General features: G+C 37.7%; 1 long non-coding RNA gene across 1 annotated transcript; it reads right to left on the reverse strand.

Moving 5' to 3' along the window:
- Positions 1–665: 665 nt before the first annotated feature.
- On the reverse strand, positions 666–3765 carry LOC113271708. The gene is made up of 2 exons (XR_003322286.1): positions 3570–3765; positions 666–860 (listed from the first exon to the last, which is right to left on the reverse strand). It is a non-coding gene; the product is annotated as an uncharacterized LOC113271708 (long non-coding RNA).
- Between the last annotated feature and the right edge of the window lie 13491 nt (positions 3766–17256).

Consider the following 17256-nt stretch of genomic DNA (forward strand, 5'->3'; position numbering starts at 1 on the left):
GCACAAATTTGGACTCCTTCCATACTATTTAAATAATTTTATAAGTGAGTTATATAGGATCTTTTAAGCTTAGAGAAGGCTAATAAAACTAATTATTTTACAAAATTTTCTTTGTTAACCTCAAGTTGTGTTTTTCAAAACCATATATATTAGTATTATAAATATGTAATTTGGTTTTCTCGTAATAATCTTTTATCAATATGGACATCGTCAATGTTAGACAATATGAACCATAATCAAGAATTAATATTTTCTCCACATTTGCTAATAAACACAACTATGAACTATCGTATATATATCTCAATAATTAAAAAATGCATGATTCAAATAAATTAGAATGGTTGTATTTTTGAGGCATGATATGAATATTCTGATGAAGTTTTATCTAATTTTCGATGATTTTTTTTCTTTTTAGTTTTTAGCTATAAAGAAAATAAAACAATAATTATACGTGGTTTAAAGTTTTCTGACATAGTTACCTTTATTTTTGGGCAAAGTGTGCGCTCATAAATTAAGAAAAATCATATAATCCAACCTCGAACAATTTATTCCCATTTGTGGATGAGGTTTTCAAAGTGTGTGTGACGCCCCAAATACTAAACCTGCTTAGCTCATATGATTACAACCTAATTGAATCATTGAAACTAGATTACCGATTTTAAGAATCATAACAAACCCAAATCTCTGATATCATATAAATGAAATCTTTCAAATATTAAGATTACAATAGTGTGTTGTTTACAGATTAAATAAAGAATACTCATATATAATAAAAGATACACATCAACACTAGATTCGATAAAGCTCTAAATTATGGAACAGATGACTTCGTTCCTTCCATATCCTCTGATTACTGAAAACTGAAGTGGAAACAAGTGAGCACATCATCCCAAAAGGGTGCTCAATGAAAACAAGTAACTTTCAAGTAATCACTAATATGCTTAACAGTTCTAAAGAATATAATTTGAAAGAAACAAGAAAGAACTAATCATTCAGCTATTTATGCAACATGAAGCAAGTGTTACTCTAACCTCGCCAAACTCATTGGAGAGGACGACGCGAGAGCAACCCTAGTCAATAATAATAACATTGTCCACACAGAGTGCCCATACAAACCATGATTCAGAATATTACTATCAAGATCAGAAAGTTAGACAACCAAGTATAATATGCACACGAGTGATTTCCTCAAAATAAAATAGTATAAATAATAACGAAACGGGGAAGAAGCCGCCCTACTAGGTAATATTATAACGGTGAAGAAGCCGCCCTACTATATATTATTTATATACTATTGAAACGGGGAAGAAGCCTCCCTACTAATATATTGAAACGGGGAAGAAGCCGCCCTACTAAATAATATTATAACGGGGAAGAAGCCACCATACTTAATTTAGCAAAGAGTAGTGGGGAATCACAGACACTACTTGCGGGGAAATCATACAACGCATATTACACGCACATCAAGACACATACAAGTATTTACATAGGTAGTAAAACACACAAACATACCAAAAGTAATAAAGACTCTTCATGCTCGCAATAAAAAGAATGCTAATGATTACAAGAAGGTTACAGAGTTTCCACCTGATTTGATGACAAGCCATGCTTACCTCGAGATCCACTATCCACTAGTTCACTCTTTGAATCGATCGTTGTTAATAAAGACTAACTGTTAATCACACAAGCACTCTAAGAGATTAGCCAAAAAGGCTCACACAAGGTTCATAACATAATATTATACAAATCTCTAGATATAGGCTAAATGAACTATCTAATTGTTCTAAGCCCATTTATGGTTCTACATCGTATTATTCTATACCTTTAATTTATCAAAAAGTTTATTAATCCAATTAGATTGGTTTCATAGTCCATTAGGTATGTCTTATGAATATCTATAATTTTGTAGAAGGAACTAAAAGTTAATTCGGACCACAAGGTCCAATTCATGTTCACTAGGAAGGCTGGCTCTAAGCCCAAGTCCACAAACTGGCCCAATGATCTAAGGTCCAGTCCAACAGGGTCAACTAACGGTCCACATCAAGTCAAAGTCCAGGGTCAAAGGTCAGGCCGGTCAACAGAGTCAACTCAGGGTTAGACTGATTCATCTCAGTCAGATACACATTAACTCAGTCAGATAGACCAAGACAGAAACACAACTTGAGTCAGCCAAACTGACTGGGATGACTAACAGGTCTAAACTTCAAGATACAAGAATTCATACAACTGTTATCACTAACAACAATTCCAACAATAGAATTCTAATAGTAAAACTTCTTAACTGAAATGTACACTATTCCTGACTAAAATCTTTAAACACAAATCTAATGTACAACTACAACTTCATTCCCTATACTGTTGTCATTAACTTCTCGGCCACACACTCCAACACCTTCTGGTCTATAACCACATCCAACACTTCAATTCACCAACACCAATCCCTTAATCAGTTCTACAAACAGAACAGTTCCCTGGCACCAACATCAATACTGACTCTAGCTCCAATTCTAAATTGTCTCAGCTCAATCAACCATCTCAACTGCAATACTTTATTCATCCAATTCAGTTCAGTTTCATCATCAAAGTCTCTTCCATAAACTGTATGTTTACTAACCATAATCTTTACATCCAACCTGCAATAACATTTCCAATACAGGTAGCCCAAAATGTTCACCACCACCAAGTCACCACCACAGTAACTGTAAACCTATGTCTTCACCATGACAGCTTCATCACACTTAAACAACCTCACATACAACTTCCACTAGAAATTACCAATGACAACACCACAACACTAAGGCTCATTACCAGTTGAGCAAGACGTAGTTGTATGCTCATACATTCAACCTCAGTTCAAGATTCAGCTCCACCAGTTCAAATCTTATACCTCCATCTCCATACACTACCACCAACAGCTACAGAATCACCACCACTGTTACCAATTGAACAACAACCACAACTCCAGCTTAACTATTTCAGCATCCACACAATCATCACCTCCAATTGTCACCTCCACCAGTTCAACACAACAATCCTGCCATGTCCTGCATCAGCAACCCATCTAGTATCAACACCATTATAATCTGCATCTCCACTGGTAAATTCCACAACTCTGATTTATATGAGCCACCATTGTAACACCACCACCTTCATCTGAAACTCAATTCCACACAGCTACAAATCATGTATCATCCGAACCCAATCAATTAAGCAGCAACACAAACTCTTGCAATTCCATTCATCTTCATCTTCATCTTCTCAAATTCAAACCCTAACACCATACACATAACCCCTTCATCACAAAAACACTCTAAATTAACAATTCAATTTCAATCACCATTTAATTCATCTTCTTCGTCTGTGATTCTACATCAACAACTCAATCCCGTGAGCCCTAATTTCTAATGTGATTTAGGGAAAAACTGAAACCCTAATTCTATAAGAAATCAAAATTAAACCTTATAAAACCATCTAGACTTCAATCAAACACAAACCCATCTATAATCGACCAAATCACAACAGTTCCAAAGATAAAATTCAATCAAATACAAAACCCTAATTTAACTTACCAATTTATTGATTTTCCAGAACTAATTCAGCTTCAGTAACACCACCACCTCACTCAGTTCATCTATTTTCCAAGCATGAGAAGAAACGCTCATACAGAATCAACCTCACCTTCATCTCTCAGATCGATCAGAGCAGAGGAACAGGGAAAGGAAAGAGAAAGAAGAAGGAGAAGAGAGGAGAAAATAAGAATGAAAGAAAAAGAAGGAAGATAAGAGAATGAATTCTCTTCGACACGTTGGTGATGATAAAGCCAAAGGAAAATACTGAGGCACCCATATTTTGGATAAGGGCATCCATGTCGGTCTTCATGCTTGTCCGATGATATCTTTTTCGTCCGGCATCCGAATGACACGTTCGGGTAATCTATTTCGCCTAACTTTTCGAGACCTATACAATGATACTAGTTTCGTATCTAAATTGTTGTTAGACTAATTTATAATAATTAACATTCGTGTTAGTCTAATCGATTCATTAGCAGCTAAGACGTCTCTTGATCATCGCTAGACCAGTCAAATGGTGTTGACGAGCTTGAGGGTCCTTACAATGTGCCCCATCTAGTTTATTCGATGAATGCGCTCTTTAGAGGTAGAATTATATATGCATTAACATATTTTTTGGAAACGAGAAGTATATGTAACTACGGAAATGAGCGGCCGTAAATTTCACCAATAACATGATGAGATGGATAAAACAATGCCATGAGATCTAGAAATTCAGATAAATACATCGTGGGTTACATATTCAAGTGCAGTGTTTTATTGAAAAAAGTTAGATTTGGTTAAGTTCAAGCGTGATCTGAAGCAAAAATTAGAGTTTTGGAGTACTTATCTTTGTACATTCTCACTCGAAGATTTCATTGAAATTGGAATTAGCTGAAATTCCTAGCCAGTCGTTGTGGGATTCTTTGTTCGAGATTCCCATGAGACAACGCTCCCTCGAGTAACCAAGATCCCAGTTCCGTAAACAATTAACTTGGTACAACCAAATAACTTGTTAAGCAACAAATTAGATTGAGAAAGAGTGAAAAACTAGAGAACATTTTTGTGTAAAAATTTTTGTGTAATTTTTTAGTTTGAAAATTACCTATTTATAAGCGACAAAGAACTACCCGTTGACGCCAGACTTTATATCTTTTTATAACTTGGTAGCACCTACAACGAAGATTTTATCGCTGGTGATATTATCTATTCACTCGCTAGAAACTACTCTATCCCTCAGTGGTTTTCTGATAGTGGTGCAATAGATTTGCCATGCCACCTGGTATGTCAAACAGGTTTTTTTAGCCTTATGCATAAAAACAGGGTCCAATGAAAATGATAAATAGGAAAAATTGGCTCGTTCAATGACTTTTACAAGAACCTGGCTTTTCTATTTTTAAAAGTTGTTTTGAAAAATTATTCCCAAACTGATTTTTGATTATTCGATTTCAAAAAGTCAAAAAACAATTTTGATACATAAAACATTGTGGTTTTGCTTCTTGCTTCTCTTGATGAGGAGCACAACCACGTTTTCTTTTTTTGCTAAACGGTACACTTGAAAAGATTCACAACATATTGGTTCATTAACTCCTGATCGTTGAGATTGTTGCAACTATCTACGGTTATACGGTCAGCTAAACTTTATTGTTCCGGATTGCTGCGCTGTCAATTTCTCAATCAAAATCCAGATACACACTAGCTAGGGTTTTAGTTTTAGAAATAAACCCTCAAAATTTCTGGTTTCTTAAAAAAAAAAGAAAAAAAAAAAAGACTAAGGATCTCCTCTCCAATAATGTCAAACAGAATTCGCGATTGGGTTTCTTCACGGCTATTTGAAAAGCACTTTAGAGAATCATTAGAGAAGCACAGAAAACATATAAGAAGAGAGATAGCTCAAGGGAAGATGGAAATTGAGAATGAAGTATGTGAAGCGATTGCGGTGATTCTCTCTGTTGGGTTTTTCGCTGGGGTTATTTTACTTCGAGCCACTGTATTTGCTTCGGAACAAGAGCAGAGGGACATCAGGGAGTTTCTTAGGAAGATTAGAGATTTCTTTACTTGGAGATGATGGTGATCTTCTGGTTTTGTTGGGAAATCTGGGAATGTATTTTGTTAATTATAATTACCAGTACTTGATTTGGATATAATCTTCTGTCTATTGTTGTTATATATACTGTAAGATCAATGAATTTGGGGTTTAGCATACTTTTTTAGTGATTTTTGTTGTGAGTATAATCTGTCTGATTTAGATTCATTTTTGTATATTTCGTTGATTTTCAATTAATGAGATTGTTACCAGTGGCATTTCAGAATGTCTCTGTGTGTGTTCATTTCAGTCTAGAATCTTGTGCTTCTTGATTTAAGTTTCTCAACATAATCTGAAGAGTGCAGATTCTAGATGTACTTACTTTCATCTTATCATAAGTTTTCAAGTCCTTGGACATAACTCTGAGCTTCAATAGATTTAATTTGCTATCATTCAGTCTCCTACTTGCACCTATGCTAATCTCAGCCCCTTGAAGGGATTATTAGTAGTATGTTAATCCCAGCCCCTTGAAGGGATTATTAGTAGTATGTTAATCCCAGCCCCTTGAAGGGATTATTAGCATTATGTTAATCTCAACCCCTTGAAGGGATTATTAGTACTTGCTTCTAACACAGGTTGTGCTTGTTGGAGTAGAACTCCTCGTTATACTAATCTTTCGCAAGGCAGAGGCGAGGCGAGGCTCGTGGAAGGGAGTTCTCAAGACATTTCATGCTGAAAAACATCACTTGCGTAATTCGAAGTGGAGATGCAGTTCAATCAATTCAGGCATGGTAGTTGGAGGTATGGGGTTATTTTGAAGAATGAATACTCAGCTCTGGATAAGAAGGCTAGGATACACCTGATAATACCTGGAACCTCGATTTAAGTCTGTTAGCTGCAAGGGAGGAAATAGATATGAAGGAGAATTTGCCAAACTTTCTGGGACCTTGTTATCCATACGCTTCTTTGATGCAGCTAATGATTCCAAGGTGAAGACCAGCTAATGATTCTACGGAAGGAGAGGGATACTGTAATCTCTGGTGGGAGTCATGGAAATGCTGATCCAGCTTACCTTGAAACACTTGGCCAGACACATTCTGGCTGGATTTTTAGTGCAACTACTGAAACTGTTGACAACTCCAAGGATGCAAGAGCAACCAAGTATGTTTATTTTACTCACAAATGATGATTCCTTTAGGTTGTTCTTTTGGGATTTCTAGTACTAATATACATTGGGTTTTGCTTTACAGATTGGATATTTCAGTAGAGTATCACCATTCAGAAATACAAGGGGAAGTTTCATACTGACGATAGAGAACGAATTGGGAAATATGGTGTTGGTTTTAAGGTATATGAATGAACCCCCTTAAAATGTTTAGTGTGAATAGCATTTCAATCTAGTAATTGTAGGAGAATTACTGAATTTCATTCAGAGTTCAAGAAAATTGCAATCAGGCTCAGAAACTTAGGTACAGGACGCTAGAACTGGCGGTGAAGAAACTGTTGAACCAATCACAAGCTGCAGAGTTTTTAGTGGCATCAGCTGGAATTTAAGAAATGGTTCATGAGTTTGCTGTTTGTCAAAACCGTCAGAAGAAAGGTCCCAATAGATGAATTGACTTCCAACTTGCAGCGACTGCCGAACCCCCTAAGTGAGCTTCTCCAGAGATTTTACCATCTGTCATCTTCATCCTGTACAGATCTTTTCCAACTAGAAATGCTTCCGCTAGCATTGCCCGAACCGGCACAATGAGATAAAAATAGAGTACCCTCACTGCCTGCAGCTGCACATCTGTTGACAACCCATGGCAGCATCCTGCTTTAACTTCATTCTGCAGCTTCAACTTCAACCAATTCAACCCGCATCAGGCACTCCTAACCATCACTTCCATTTGTTTCTATAACTGTAACTCTACTATCTCAGCCTTGCAAACTCTTGAGCCAACACATATCCCCTTCACGATTCACTGAAATATTATGATCAACACTCCAATATCCGAAGTCCGGCATCCCAGACTAGGCTCACCGTCTCGCCATTCTCGCTGCATTTCTGCACAGTTGTGGCATCTATTTCACAACTCAGGCTGTAGACTCTAACCTTGTCGGCCTTGTCTATCCATTTCAGGCAGCAGCACCATCCTCCCAGCTCAACAACATTCCTTCCTGTAGCTCACAGCTCCATAATCTCATCATCAACATCTGCAAACCCATTCTCAGAAGTTAGTTTCTTGACATTTCAACCTTCCCCGAATCAGCCACAGATTCTACCCAGATTTCCTTCCAACTCACTTAGAACTCAATCTTGAGACAAACCCATCTTTAATTTCTTCTCAGCACCATCTTCTACACCTCAATCATCAAATCTATCTTCTGAATTTCACAAATCAACAGCAACATCAAATTGTCTGTTATCCCACCTCCCATCTTTGAGCCAAACTTTGTGGATTGTGGTACCATGAAATCTTCAGTTATTAAACAACCCGAGTAAGTACTACACAAGAATCCAAGATCTACAACGCATTCTACATTTATGGTACCTAAAAATGAGACCTCGGATGAAGCTTTAAATTCATAACAGACCAACTATATTAAACCCTCAATAGATTTCTAGCTGATATTTTGATTGGAGGAGAGTTCGAAAATAACCATTCGAAACTGAGGTCGTTCACATATTCAACTTGTATGTTTGCATGAGACATTGTTAAGATCATCAGTTCATCACTGACATTTTCTCACCTACTACTTAAGAAAACCCAATAAAGATGTTTAAGTTGATAGTTTTATCCACCTTTATTTGACTGGACTGGAATACTCGGAAAGAAGTGTGTATTTACTATAGCAAATTGTTTCTTCATTCTCGAAGATTTTACGGGTTTTATTCTGCTGATGGGGGAATAAGTAGCAGGTGAGAAAATGTCAGTGATGAACTGATGATCCTAACAGGGAACATGTTAAGGTTAGATAAAATAATATTTTCTTGTATTGGTTAGTATAATTTTTGTTGGATAACTCAAACTTTTTGGAAATCTGATTTTAGTGTATTTAGGAATAGTGACTTACACTTCTACCCCTCAATATTTAATCCGTTTTGGGTTTTGTTAATTGGTATGTCCGTATACATGTTAAGGTTTACTAAAACAACAATTCCTTGCATTGGAAATAAGATGTGTTTGTTATATTGCTTTGAAAACAGTAATTCTTTGCATTAGGAACAAAAATTATTGTTTTTAGTGCAAGAAAAACCAATTTCTATTAGAATAAGACAAAAAAACACAATTTCCAAAGAAATAAAATAATTCTTTATTAAACTTTAACATGTATACGGGTACACAAGGTAACAAAAGCCGTTTTTTAACTCAATTAAATTTAATCATTATTCTATTCACACGGTCTCACTCTCCGTTAATTTTTATTTGCAAATATGCTAGACTCCAACCGGGACCATTCTTCTTTATTTTGCTAAAAGTTGCTAATGGAGGCAGTTCATCTTAACTGCAGTAAGTTGTATTTTAGGAGTCACATTTGAAAAAGAGAGTATAAGTTTTTCAAACAACCTAATTATGTAATCTAGGTATATGTAAAATGCAATTGAGGTCCAGTGTTTCGAAATGCATTTCAAAAAATTGGGAAGCTGTAGATGCAAGCTTTTGAAGGTCTACTTATAACACTCAACATTATTGCAGGTAACATCGATGAAGAATCAACAAAATAACAAAAAAGAAACATCATTAAACTTCAAGTTCAAGTCTCCATTTGAAAGAAACAAAAAGAAATTTTCAAATGTAACATTCAAAATAACAAGCACCCAGCAAACAATTCATCCAATTTAGTACTTCACGCAATATATTGGATTTATGCCAATGTCTTTGGCAGTCACTTTTTTCTTTCTTTCTGCATGATGATGCTTCACCAACTCCGTGAGGTTTATTTGGACATGTTGATGAATAATGCCCAATAAGTTCACAGAACCCGCAATATCTCAACTCATTAGGTTTGTCTGGACATGTTGATGTATTATGCCCTTGAAGCGTACAAAATCCACAACTGTATTTCTGGTTCGCTAGCTCTTTTCCTCCTTTATTTCGCTTAGCATTCTTATGGCGCCCTTTAGGATTTGATTTTGGAGGACACTCGACAGTCTTGGCTACAACCATTAGATCCATAGAAACATCTCTTACCACGTCTTCTTGAAATGCTATGTTGCTACCGTTTTGAAGGGAAGTCACTTGTTCATCACGTAGACCATCACGGCGCCAACGAAATGGTAAATAATTCATGGGAATCTTAAAGCAACCGATATGGATAAGTATTTTCAAAATGTGTCGACAAACTATGCCATAAAATTCAAATTGTTACAAATACAGATTGTTAGATATTTTCGTGTTTTCCTGCTCTGATACCAATTGAAAAGACGAGGGTACCCAAATATACCTCAATCTAAAACTTTTCCACCTATAAGTCCCTTGTTCCGAAAGTGATCGTCTATGGACAACGTCGAGACAATACAACTAATCGGTATCACACTCTTTGAAGCCAGCAGATATTCTTGTTTATAATTGGTTAAGCGGTCAAGACGTTTGTTTTGATGTCACAGGGGTATCTCCATTCACAAGTGCAAGAACTCGCTCCTTTACTCCGGGTCATGCTATCTCCGCAGCTGTGACTCGAAAAAATCACAAGTATCTTGATCAATGTACAACACATGGATATGGATTCCAAGTTTTTGCCTTCACTACCCTAGGCGAACTCAGTGAAGACACTATTGCATTTTTAAAGCGTTTGAGAAACTTCCTTGTTCGGTACGATGCTAATCATAAAATAGACAGTTCTCTTTTTCATAGATTAGGTATTATTATTCAAAAGGGTGTCGGTGCCCAGCTTGTCGCTAGGCTTCCGACACGCCCGGTGTAATTATTGACTTGCTTTTCTTTCCTAATAAATACCCTCGGTGGCCTGTTTTATAAAAAAAATATTTATATTATATTCTTTAAATAGATAAATATTCTCTACTGAGAATCGTACAACGCTTTAGTTGGTAACCGAGCAACAAGCTGGACACCAACTCCTTTTTGAATAGCTACACCTAATCTATGAAAAATAAAATTACCAAAACCGCTACCAGCATCATTACTAACTAAACAATTCTTCAAACGCTTGAAATAACAAATAGTGTCATCACCAAGCTCTCCTAAGGTGGTGAAGGCTAGAACTCCCAAACCATACCCGTGTGAGGCACATACCTCCAAATATTTACTACGTTTGCGTGCAATAGCTTTCGAGATGGCTTGACCTGAAACGAAAGTACGGACCCCCTCACAGTAAATGGAGATACGCCAGTGACGGCCATACACACATCTTTTTCATTTTCCCAGTTAAGGACATGGATATCCGTTGGACGTAAGTCCTTGTTAGCATCAGACAAAAGGACCAAATCAACTTCTTTACGCACAGGCACACTAGCTTTGTAGCAAATATCCACAATTACATCACGAGCAAGGTCATGACGAAACTTGATACCCACATCTTTGGCTCAATGTAGGGCATGGTCATCAAAAATATCCATAGGCTTATTACAACTAGAGCAAAGAATGTCCTCACCAAACAAGGGAATACCAAGCTGATAGCAAATAACCGCTCTGAACTATCTAGGCCAAAGGAGTTGATCTAATCCACTAATGGGGACATCCAAAATATAATCTTGTGCATGCTTAACCCGGTTACATTGCCACAAAATAGAGTCTCTTGCAGACAAGGAAAATTGGACAAGGATTTTCTTCTTAACTGCATCAAAATAAGTGACTGCCAAGGAGTGCATGGAAGGGGGGAAGTATTATCGACACAATAAGTAGAAGATAAACCACATACCTGAGTGATGTTCTGAAGAGAGAGTTGATATGCAAAGCCATCATTTGTTGAGAATAAGCTACCAAGTATCACCTTACGCGCCGAAGTAGTCTGGCTCTGAGAGGCAAGGTAACAGTAAGTACGAGTGTCCTCCATAGTGTAAATTCCAATCCCACCATCTTTGATAGGAAAGGTAGCCAATCTCTTCTGCAAGGGCCCAAAACCAGCTCCGTCACCCGCAATTAAGAGTCTTAAATACTTGAGTAAATGGTCGTCATATATATCAGAAGCTTGTTGTAGAGCTGCGGGATTGGTAGTACGCATTGCAAAATATAGTGGAGATACACCAGCGCAATTGCAAAGCAACAACATCTCACTTTGAGGATTCTTGAGCTTTTTGATAGAGTTCATAAGTTGAATAGTCTTGTTCACCCTACTCAGCGCCATGTCACTCATGAAATTCAAGTCCAGACTCACAAGCTCCCCCCCCCACCCCCACCCCCCCCCCCCCCCCCCCCCCCCCCCCCCCCCCCCCCCCCCCCCCCACAAAAGTTTGACACCATTACTGGGTCTACCAATATCAATAGGGAAAATACCTTCATCTAAGCTCCGAGGATCAACTTAGGGCCAAAACACTTCAGTCTTCTTAATATTAAGGTGTATACCCCTACTTGGACCTTCAGCCTCTATTATGCTCAAATCCTTGGCCACCTCAAGCGTGTCTCCAATAATCATACCATCATCAATATACCAAGCATGCAAATTAAGTGTACGATGAGAAGCTATAGACTTCACAAGGGGATGAAGTGTAAGAGCAAATAAGAGGGGACCGATAGGGTCTCCTTGTTGAACACTAAGTGCAGAAAACAAAATATATTGATCATAATAAAGTCTGTCCGGCTTGGAACAACAAAATTCAACCCACCGAGAAATACCTGGACACTATAGACAAACCTCCTTGATGAGATGAGATATACACACCATGTTGAACGTACTAGAGAAGTCAATAAGAAACATTTACATCTTGTATGAATGACCTTTCAACTCCAACATCCCATTTACAGCATGTAAAATACCCTCGCCCCTCCACCGGCACACCAACACCAAATTGATGATCTCCTAAATAAGACGACATAATCTTCCCAACAGAGAAGGCGGCCACCTTAGAGACCAATCGATGCCAAACAGTTCCAACCGCGATAATTCTGAGGCCTCCCCCAAGCTTGAGAAAAGGCGTATGTGGTGCGCTAAAAATGTAATCGCCTAAAACATTAGGGCATTGGCCTGCCAACCAAAGGTTGACAACCCCGGTAATGGACGTCAACAACTCATCTGCCACTGCCGCTGTTGTCCCACTGAGCGCATCAATAAGATGCTGAGCGTGCAAGCCATCGTGTCCACAAGAAGTGCCCTTTGGAAAACTCTTGATGGCTCCAAGAACCGCTTTCGAATCAACCATGATGAGGTCATAACTGACTGCCTCAGATGGGATAGAGGGTGGAGCAGGAGGGTCTTTGGACACCATGGTAAAGAAGGAGAATTTAAGAGAAATTTCAAGAGACAAGAAATTGAAGAGCAAAATCAGAATTTGTCAAGGTTATAAGAAGTTCAAGAGTTCATCATCAACGGTTGAAGACGTTTGATGGATGCTGTGAGACGAAGACGAAGACGTTTTTATGGATGCTGTGAGAGAGGTGTTGATTGCCGATTAGAGGTGAAGGTAAGTGAGTACTACCATACTTGCTAATGATTTTTTTTAAAGCATTCAATTTATTAATTATATTGAGATTACACGTGGGTATGTTATGCCCATAGAATCAACTGTCACAATAGAACTTATAGGCGGGGTATTACATTGTCCTACATTGTTGTTGTGAGCTTCCCTATAGAGAAATCATTTGCCGCTCGATTTTCCATACCGTCTGCTGCTTGATTTCCTTCTATGTAGACATGCTTAATGGTATATTTCTGAATTTGGGTAAACCTATATTTGATTTCTGCAATCTGATTAGAAATATACCATGGGGCGTCGGACCATCAGACGCCCATCCTTGCTATTGATTGATTCCTTTCTTAGATATCATCAGAAAAGATTCTTTTTGTCCACAATTTTGTGGAGTCTCCATAAACTATCTCGGAAGGTTTTCCTTCCCACTATTCAACGTGTGCGGTATTTCTCTCTTTATTCCTTCCTGCACACATGAGAGACTAAAAAAGTGGTCTTTTTGTGCAATTATCATAAAACCCTATTGGTGAGGCAGAAGTCGAGGCTTGTGATCACTCTCGAACTCGAATTTTTTCATATGGTATGGTTATTTGTCGCTCAACTCTTAAGGATGAGAATGCGTTCTTTTGGTATTTCTAACTTCTTATTACTAGCATGCAGAAACTCTATATCCTCATAGCTCACTGGATGATTTGCACTCTGATACACTCTGAAGTTGGAGAATGTTTTGTAGGTACACCTCTGGTAAACCCTCACGAGACTACAACTCGTCTACTAGGGACACCTAGGGGTTTAAAGGCTTACTGCATTCGCTAAATGCATCTGATAGACCAGCGACAGTGGTATAGTTAGGATTTTTTAATTTTTGTTTCACTTGAGGACAGGTAAAATTCAGGTATGTGGGTATTTGATGAGTGCCAAATATTTCATATTTCTACAACTTTTTATTGGCAATTATCTCATCTTTTGCGCTTTAAAATCATATATTATCCCAAATTCCGTGTTTTCATTTTTTTCAAGAATAAATACTTTTACTAATGAACTTTGTGTTTTTAGGTACTAAATAAAGCTTGGATGAATGAAGAAACAAAAAGAGCAGAGAACTAGTGACAATGGGAGAGGGACAAAAAATCTTCCGCTAGAAAGCAGTGAAGAATGTTGTTTGAACCTCATGCGCAAGTGAAAAATGTTTTTTGGAAGAGCTAAAACTATAAATGGGCTTGAGATATTATCTTTGAAGAAGACATGGGATTAGAAGAAATACAAACCAAGACCAAAACCCTTTTCTAATGTAAGCCGTCAGATTCAATCTAGATATTGAACATCCAATGTCATATCCTCATGATACATCATATTTTCTACGCCTACCCAACACCCTAGCACCTACAATTTCTTCCCTTAGTCGAACAGAAGCCAAACACCACCTTCACTTCACTTTCTTCTTCCCAACATAACCAGCACCTTCACTTCACGTCTGTCCATCAATTAACTCCATCCCCGACCACCACTGAGCGTAGCCACCCTCTGAGTCGCCATCAATCAAACTCCTGGTCTCTATCTATCTTCATCGTAGCTTCTTCTCCAGTAACCCTAGAAGCTAGGTGTAGATGGTGGATTTTCGACAAAGGCTAAAATCGTAAAACCATAATCTTACATATTCCTGATTCAGCAATCAGATGAGTATTAAGGATCATGTCTCTTATCAAAGCATGAAAGCTCATGCCACAAGAGTCTCTGACTGAGTATACTTCTCTCAGAGCATACATGAATATGCTGTCTCTCAACTGAGGCAACGGCATATTTCATGAATACTGAGCAATTTCAGTAATCACTTTTATATAGATTCGAACGATTGGACGGCTCCTAGACAGCTTGCCTGCTAGTATAAAGCGATAACGTCTTCAGGATGTAACAATATTTTCTCGGACTATATAAAAGACATGTGTATAGAATCTTAATAATTGGACGGATCCTAGACAGCTTGCCTGCTAGTATAGAGCGATAACGTCTTCAGGATGCAACAACGTTTTCCTTGTTTATACGTAATAAATATGATGCTTCAACTAGCTCATATCGCTCAATTCTCGAATAATTAATTCTCATAGACGACGTGCTAGTATAGAGCCATCAATTAATTATTTCTAGTCATTAGATTCATTAACTGAATCTCTAGAAAATATTATACGTTCTTCATAATATTTCATTACTTCAATTTATAGCTCTTCCCAGCAGAATTCCATGGGTTAGTAATAAATATTCAACGTACGGGCATCTGAGATGCTATCGAGTAAGGCCTGACCAAGATGGTGCAAGTGTACTCAACAACAATGCGCTAACAATCACCTGAATGCACGAACGAGCATTCCAAAACACGAAGGAACGATCAAACCGTGGAGAAAATAATATTAATAAAATACCTAAAGGAGGCGTCTAAGGGGACCCAGCCCACCGGATGGACGGTCACGCCGACGTGGTCGGTCCCACGCTTCTCCTTTTATTTTATCATATTTTATTATTTTTTCTTGATCCCATGAAAATCCCTTCAATTTATGAAACTCCTTCGTTTCATGGTATTTCCTTCACATTAAGGAAATTATAAAAAAATTACATAAAATTAGGAAAGGTGTCAAGGGACTGTGGTCACTAGTCGGCCGGCGATGCCCTAGACGTGACCGGTCCCACACCTTGTAATTCCTTATTTTATTAATTATTTCTATCATCTCATGGAAATTCCTTAATCCTATGAAACTCCTTCGTTTCATGGTATTTCCTTCACATTAAGGAAATTATACAAAAAATTTCATAAAATTAGGAAAGGTGTCACCGGATCATGGTCACTAGCCGACCGGCCATGCCCTAGCCGTGACCGGTCCCACACCTTTTAATTCCTTATTTTATTAATTATTTCCATCATCTCATGGAAATCCCTTAATTTCATGATATTTCCTTCAAATCATGAAAATAATATAAAATTAGGGGAGACTCACGGGACCATGCCCTAGACGGCCGACCATTACTAAGCCAGTCCCACACACCCTTATTTTATTATTATTAATATTATTTGTTTCCCTCATCTCATGTAAACTCCTTCGCTTCAAGGAAACTCCTTGATTTCATGAAAATAATATAAAATTAGGAAAAGTGACATGAGACTGGGCTCATTGGCCGGCTGGAAATGCCTTGGACATAGCCGGTCCCGCACTTCATGATTCCATCATTTTATTATTACTGTTTCCTTCATCTTATGAGGTTTTCATCAGTTTCAACAAAATCCTTGATTTCTTCATATTTTCTCAAAATGTTGCTCAAACGCACATCAGAAAATATTAAAATTCTCAGGACTGAGACACGAACAATTTGGCGATGTGAGCATGTTACCTTGACCGACCAAGATTGGCTCTTTGGCTTGCAAGAAGCTCGTCCCACGCATTTTCACAATTTGACCTAATTTGCGCAATTGCACGTATTAGGTCCAGAACTCTTCCAAACGACTTGGAAATTCATCAAATGATCGTCAGTCGATCCCGTTACCGAATAGGGCCGGTTTTATGACCCCTTGGTCGGTCCTTCATCTCTTCATAATTTATTAGGTTTTATCACCCAAGGTTAGAACGAACATTATTTTGAATAAATGACTAAACCAACATTTAATCATCTTTTCACCAAATGGTCTTCAAGAGACTTTGGTATTTTGCTCACTCGAGCATCTGGGCGTTACATTGTCGACTCATCATCCCATGTAGCCGGTCCCTCCTTCACTCCGTGGTTGATTTTCAATGAATCATCAATTGATCAGAAATTGATCAAAATTAGGGTTTTGGATCCAAAGCTCTGCAAAACATAATTCTGAGCAGATTCAAACACTAATAATTTTACGTTGATCCCATGATCAACATTCTAATTAATTATACTCGATTCAGTTACCTGTATTTTAAATTAATATTTTATTTGGTCCTGCTACCAATAATAATGTTCTAAACTTCGAGACGAAATTTCTTTTGAGGGGAGTAGAATGTAATACCCTGTATTTTTAATTACCGTTCGGGTCGGGTTATACTCGTATTAGTTAACCATTTGTTTGGGTTGTTGTTTTCTTTGCCTTGGTCTAGGTG

Source organism: Papaver somniferum, chromosome 4 (assembly GCF_003573695.1).
Source record: "Papaver somniferum cultivar HN1 chromosome 4, ASM357369v1, whole genome shotgun sequence".
Classification (NCBI taxonomy): domain Eukaryota; kingdom Viridiplantae; phylum Streptophyta; class Magnoliopsida; order Ranunculales; family Papaveraceae; genus Papaver; species Papaver somniferum.